At 36.4% G+C, this 6,542-nt stretch overlaps 1 pseudogene; it reads left to right on the forward strand.

Moving 5' to 3' along the window:
* Positions 1-2,084: 2,084 nt before the first annotated feature.
* On the forward strand, positions 2,085-2,898 carry LOC130890025 (proteasome subunit alpha type-6-like; annotated as a pseudogene).
* The last annotated feature ends 3,644 nt before the right edge of the window (positions 2,899-6,542 follow it).

Consider the following 6,542-nt stretch of genomic DNA (forward strand, 5'->3'; position numbering starts at 1 on the left):
GGTAGCCATTCCAAGGTCAAGTCTCTTGCCAACCCTTAGGTGGCTCCCTTACCTAAGGTATGAGTTTCCCTGCTCCCCTATCCAACCTTCCTTTATCCCCAAACACCCCGATTCCCCCAGTTCCCCTCATCTTCTCCTTCACACTTTTCTCTCCCCATCACCCCTCATCCCCATCCCACCCCACCCACAAGATTCCAATTTTTTGCCCATCAGTCATGTCTATTTCCCATAGCTGGGAGGATATCTATATGTTTTTCCTTGGGTTTACCCTCTTGTTTAGCTTCTTTAGGATCACAAATTATAGACTCAGTGGCCTCTATCCATGGCTAGAAACCAATTATGAGAGAGTACATCCCATGTTCTTCTTTTTGGGTCTGGGTTACCTCACTCAGGATCGTATTTTCTATTTCCATCCATTTGCATGCAAAATTCTAGAAGTCATTGTTTTTTACCGCAGAGTAGTACTCTAATGTATATATATTCCACACTTTCTTCATCCATTCTTCTATTGAAGGGCATCTAGGTTGCTTCCAGGTTCTGGCTATTACAAATAATGCTGCTATGAACATAGTTGGACAAATGCTTTTGTCATATGATAGGGCATCTCTTGGGTATATTCCCAAGAGTGGTATTGCTGGGTCCAGGGGTAGGTTGATCCCAATTTTTCTGAGAAACCGCCACACTGATTTCCAAAGTGGTTGCACAAGTTTGCAGTCCCACCAGCAATGGATGAGGGTACCCCTTTCTCCACAACCTCTCCAGCAAAGGCTATCCTTTTTAACCCTGGTATATGATTTAATTATTTTTCTTAGTTCTTGAATCCTGTCCCAAGCATTTAAGTCTGCTTTGTGGCAAAAGGACAAGATTTGTTCATCACAAAGAACTTGAGCCTGTGGGTCAGCATAAGTGCCGTCACCAAGAATTTGATCTTGGGAAGTCAAAGGTCCGTTTGTTCTTCCCTGTTGTTCTAAAGGTTTTGCCTCTTCCCTGAAATAACATTTCTAAATCAGTTGAGGCCCATTACCCAAGACAGCTGAAACTAACTTAAGTCAGTCATGTGGCATTGCCTTAACACTAGAAGCCCATGTCTTTACAATCTTCCTAACAAATTCAGAATGCAAGCCAATATTCTGATCTGGGGACGCCTCAAATCCTTTGGCTCTTCCCTGTAGTTCATTTTTTTTTCATTTCTCCCTAGTATCATTTCCATGGTAATTCTAGTCCAACTTCAAGATCTGCTGAGACTAATTGAAGCCAATCACTTGATATTGCCTTATTGCTTGAAGCCCACATCTTTACCATCTTCCTAAGTGAAAGCAAGCCTTAAGATATTACTGCTTAATTATTTTCCTTTAGATAATTCATATATATAGGTTTCCACTTACATTCTTTGATTCATTTGGGGTATTTACTAACTGATGATTTGTCAGTGTTGATTATGAGGTAAGTAGTTAAAACTCTTGGTAAGTCATCTCTGACATATACTGATGAGGTTACATCCTTTCCTTGTACCTTCTCTCTATGTTCATCAGTTCCAATAATTTCCTCAATCTTTCAAATCTTTTTACCACTGTGACTTTGAAAGCCTAAATCTCTTAACCTGTGAATATTTCTAATGATTTCATCAACACAAATACTTCTGGACCTCATTATGCACATATGATTCCAAGTTATAATAGTTTCCCATTAATGATAACTTCTCATCCTTGGATAATATCTGAATATTATGCAGGGTGCCTTCCTGGAAAGATACTCTATCTGCTAACTTATCATAACTTTTCGACAGATCTTTACTGTCAATTTCAATATTATGAATTCTTACAGATATTTTCTCAGCACCCTTTTGTAAGGTCTTATAACCCAGTGACATGGATCGAATTTTTCCATCAAGTTGCTGTTATCCTTCACAATGTTATTAATTTTTTCAGCTAACTTTTGATTTTCAGTGGTATAAATCTTGTCAGCTAGCTGTTCGTTATTAGTCTGTACAGACTGTATCATTCCTAAAATAAATCTTCATTCTTGATTCTGGTATCAAACCATCCTTTTAAAGATATAATATGAGATTATTTCCAGGAGGGACTTGTGTGCCTGGGGTGTGTGCTACGGGGTACATTTTGTGTTTGAAATAGGGGGTACGCCATGTCCCGTGGGTCCAGCACCGGTTTTGACCGCAACATTACTATTTTCTCTCCCGAGGGCCGACTCTACCAAGTAGAATATGCTTTTAAGGCTATTAACCAGAGTGGACTCACATCTGTGGCTGTCAGAGGAAAAGACTGTGCAGTAATTGTCACACAGAAGAAAGTACCCGACAAATTACTGGGTTCCAGCACAGTGACCCACTTGTTCAAGATAACCAAGAACATTGGCTGTGTGATGACTGAGGTGACAGCTGACAGCAGATCCCAGGTACAGAGGGCACGCTATGAGGCAGCTAACTGGCAATACAAGTATGGCTATGAGATTCCTGTGGACATGCTGTGTGAAAGAATCGCTGATATTTCTCAGGTCTACACACAGAATGCGGAGATGAGGCCGCTCGGTTGTTGTATGATTTAAATTGGTATCGATGAAGAACAAGGTCCTCAAGTGTACAAGTGTGACCCTGCAGGCTACTACTGTGGCTTTAAAGCCACCGCAGAAGGCGTCAAACAGACAGAGTCAACCAGCTTCCTCGAAAAAAAAGTGAAGAAGAAATTTGATTGGACATTTGAACAACCAGTGGAAACTGCAATCACATGCCTGTCTACTGTTCTGTCTACTGTTCTGTCGATTGACTTCAAGCCTTCAGAAATAGATGTTGGAGTAGTTACAGTCGAAAATTCTAAATTCAGGATTCTCTCAGAAGCAGAGATCGACGCTCACCTTGTTGCTCTAGCAGAGAGAGACTAAACGTTGTCATCACTTTACCAAACAAATTCAGGATGCCACTTGCCTGTGTGTTTGGTGACAGCAAACCAACATCCCAGAGGCCCCTGGGTTGAAGATGGAACCCTCTCCCACTCCTCCTTCTACTGAGCTGGTTAGGACTGTATAAATAAAACTGTGCTTTTGGGGGAAAAAAAAAAGAGAGATAATAAGACGGACCAAACTATGTCCCAATACAAGAAAAAAATGGATGTAGCAGAAAACTTATATAAGCCTTGCATAATACTGTCCATAGAATATTCAAAAAGGTTATGAAATTCCTGGGTGGTGGTATTGTCTGTCATTAAATAATTTTCAGATTTACTGATTTAATTATTAATCAAATGAACATAACTCATTATGGCTCCTCAGAAAATTGTTGTAGGTATAATAATCTTTATTGGCCAGCAGGTGTTGCAATTGTGGGTACACATGGCAGAGAGATGTGACAGTCTTGCTTGGTTCCCCTGTGACCTCACTTGGTTCTACATTGTCAGCAGTTTCAAATACTACCAAATATGTTTTACGTAATGAAATCAATTAATCTGGTTCCATACACAAAGAGGCTTTTTGGTGGCCAGCCTATCAGGGAACCCAGTGTTCACAAGACAATAACACAAACCAGAGAAGTCTCTGCTCTGGGCAGTAAGCATATAAGTCACCACAACGCATGCGCGGTGAGTGAGCTGCAGAGGCGTGATCACCATGGGGAGAGTGGAAAGGAGTGGGAGCCCTTCTGGGGTTTTGGGCCACTACCAATACTAATGGAGACTGGATCCATGTGGGCACCCAATATAAATGACCACCATAAAGTAATCCCACACTAGCTCAGAATGGGGTATAATAAAGGGTTCTTTATTTAGGGGTAGACTCACAAATCAACAGTCCTCTGCACAAGCAGGGAGCAGGAAACAAGTCCAACAGCAGAGATAGAGAGCACATGTTTCTACATCTGTTTTTATAGTACCCCAAGGCCATGCCCAAAGTAGTCCAGCATCTCAAAGGCCATTGGCTGAAGGAGTTCCCACATCAAGGAAGAAGTTCTGAATATCAACTTCACTAATATAATTCCACTAACTGGGCTACATATACAAACATATATACATTTGTGTATGTGTGTTTATGTGTATTTTCAACCTGTCAGAACACACCAAACAACATTATTAAAACTTAAAGTATCTTTTTCCTGAGCATTATGATGATATTAATACTTCTAAATTTTTATTTGGGTGATAATTAATGACTTCTTGTCATTTTATGAGATGTTTATATTTTTGATTTTAAATGAAAATTTATAGATATTAGGGTCCTAGGAAGGAAAGACTTTCAGCCAGATTTTCTGTAGATAATGCAAAAATTTTAATCTCTCAGTTTCATAATGTGCATTCTTGTTGTATTTTAGATATGTGTATTAATAACATAATTTATATAGAAACAAAAAAATCTAGTATGGTAATTGATATGTGTTATTCTGGAGGAAAAAATATTTTTCTCTTATCTGCTTTTTGGATGAAACAAACATAAAATCATTAAATTTGCTAAAATATTAAAATATTTTGCTGTGATAATAAAATTTAATAATCATAGAATGATTAATTTGCATAGCTGAAAACAAAAAAAAGAAAGAAGACAATCTTTGCAAAAGTACGAGCTTATTATCTTAACAAGCAGAATGTCTTTCAGTGGACCAGATTAAATACAGTCATGAATTTCATTGAATGCCTAATTAATTCAATCTGTCAATAGGAATATTGCAAACAAACTAAATGTGAACTATTTTAAGGACATTTATTGCTAACTGTTTATCTTTAGTGTCTTGTCAAAAGTCAAAGTAATTAATTGATTTTTCCAATAAAAATTATAGTATTCCTGAGTGGTAGTTGGTAGATAACATTGTATTTAGTTTAACCATAATTTTAAATTAGTATCTTTGGTTTCATTGTACAAGTTAATGAAGTAACTTTTATTTTGAAAAAGCATATTTCATATAGACATGTATGAATCATTTGTATGATGATGTTAGATTCATAATTGGAAAGACTCATGATGCATGTTAGAAATGATTGTATGTGTGATAACTTATCATTGAGTTAATTGTACTCAATTGAGATATCATTGAAATATCTCATTGAGATTACTTGTACTTTTTATATATTAGAATAATTACATAGGATGAAAGAATGGGCTTCTTTCAGGAGTAAATCTCACTTATTTGACATCTAATTCCTCAGAAAAGATGATATTCCATATAAGACATCTTTTAATTTCTTATGAAAATCATTCTATAGTTTATGCAATAATCTAAATTCTTCACAGTAATATACATTTCCTTTTTTATAATCATTCAAACACTTGGTACCTCGTTTTTAGAAGTCACCACTGCTTTTTATAGCAGTCATCAAAATTGGTATATGATGATAACTCATATTGCTCTTTATTTCTATCTTGTTGGTTGCTAGGGTATTAACCTTCCAAAATATACCTGTTGTTACATAGTATTATTTTAAGATGTGTTGCAATTGTTTATGCTGTGAATCATTTGTTTAATGATGTAAAGATACGTTGTATTCTATTATCTTGCTTTTGTTTTACTTTGTGAAGCTGTGTTATTTTGCCTGTTTAAAACACCTAATTGGTTTAAAAAAGAACAAGAACTAAATGGCCAAAATGGTGTGGATTTCAGGGGGTGGGAAGACGGGGAGGACCTGGGAGGATCTGATCTATCAAAATGATGAAAAGCATTTCCAATTTCCACTTAGAAAAAAGAAAACATGTTATTTCTCCTCATATATATATATATATATGTATACTTTGTATACATAGAAATATTTTGAAATATAATTTATCCTCCCCCAACTACTACCAGAATATTTTGCATTAAAAATAGAATAAGTCAAACAAACAACAAAAAATACATGAGGTCAATGAAAGAGTAGGAGAAACACATATAGACAGTGGTAGACATGCAAGAAAATAATAAATAGGATTCAAAAATCATGAGCTATTAGAAAAAATACCTGTAAAGTTAAAAATAGGAATAAAAGTAAATATAATTCTTCTATAATTGAGGCTTAAGCCTAATAAAATCTTAATTTTGAAAAATGAAAGAAAATATTAACATTTTCCTGTTATATCTTTATTCATGGTACACTTGTCAAGAATTTATTGACCACATATAATGAAGTAATTTCTGATCCTTCTAATTTTTCACTAATCCAATTGAGGTTTTACCCATATTTGTTTGTTTTCTTTATGTTGTTTTTTTTTCTTTTTCTTTGTTTTTCCCTCATATACAACTACATCCTGACCTCATCCTCCCTCAGTCTCCCACTTCCAGTTCCTCTTTGCAAAATCCATTCCCTTCAGAAATGAGCAGGCCTCCTGTTGCTGTACATTTGATCACATAGTGACACCCCAGACTCTTAATCAAGTTAATTTGTAACTCAGGGGCAGAACCAGTGACTACAGGACTAGATTTATCCATAGAGAAGCCAGGAATACCTGCAGAGCAGACGCACAGACAGTAGTAGGGAGGGACTTAGAGACTTTTATGATCTCTTCATTCTTGTAAGTGTGGAGAAGATCAGCTGGTTGCTTCTCAACCACTTCTTTGATATATCAGGGTTTTACGC

This window comes from Chionomys nivalis, chromosome 18, assembly GCF_950005125.1.
Source record: "Chionomys nivalis chromosome 18, mChiNiv1.1, whole genome shotgun sequence".
NCBI classification, from domain to species: Eukaryota; Metazoa; Chordata; class Mammalia; order Rodentia; family Cricetidae; genus Chionomys; species Chionomys nivalis.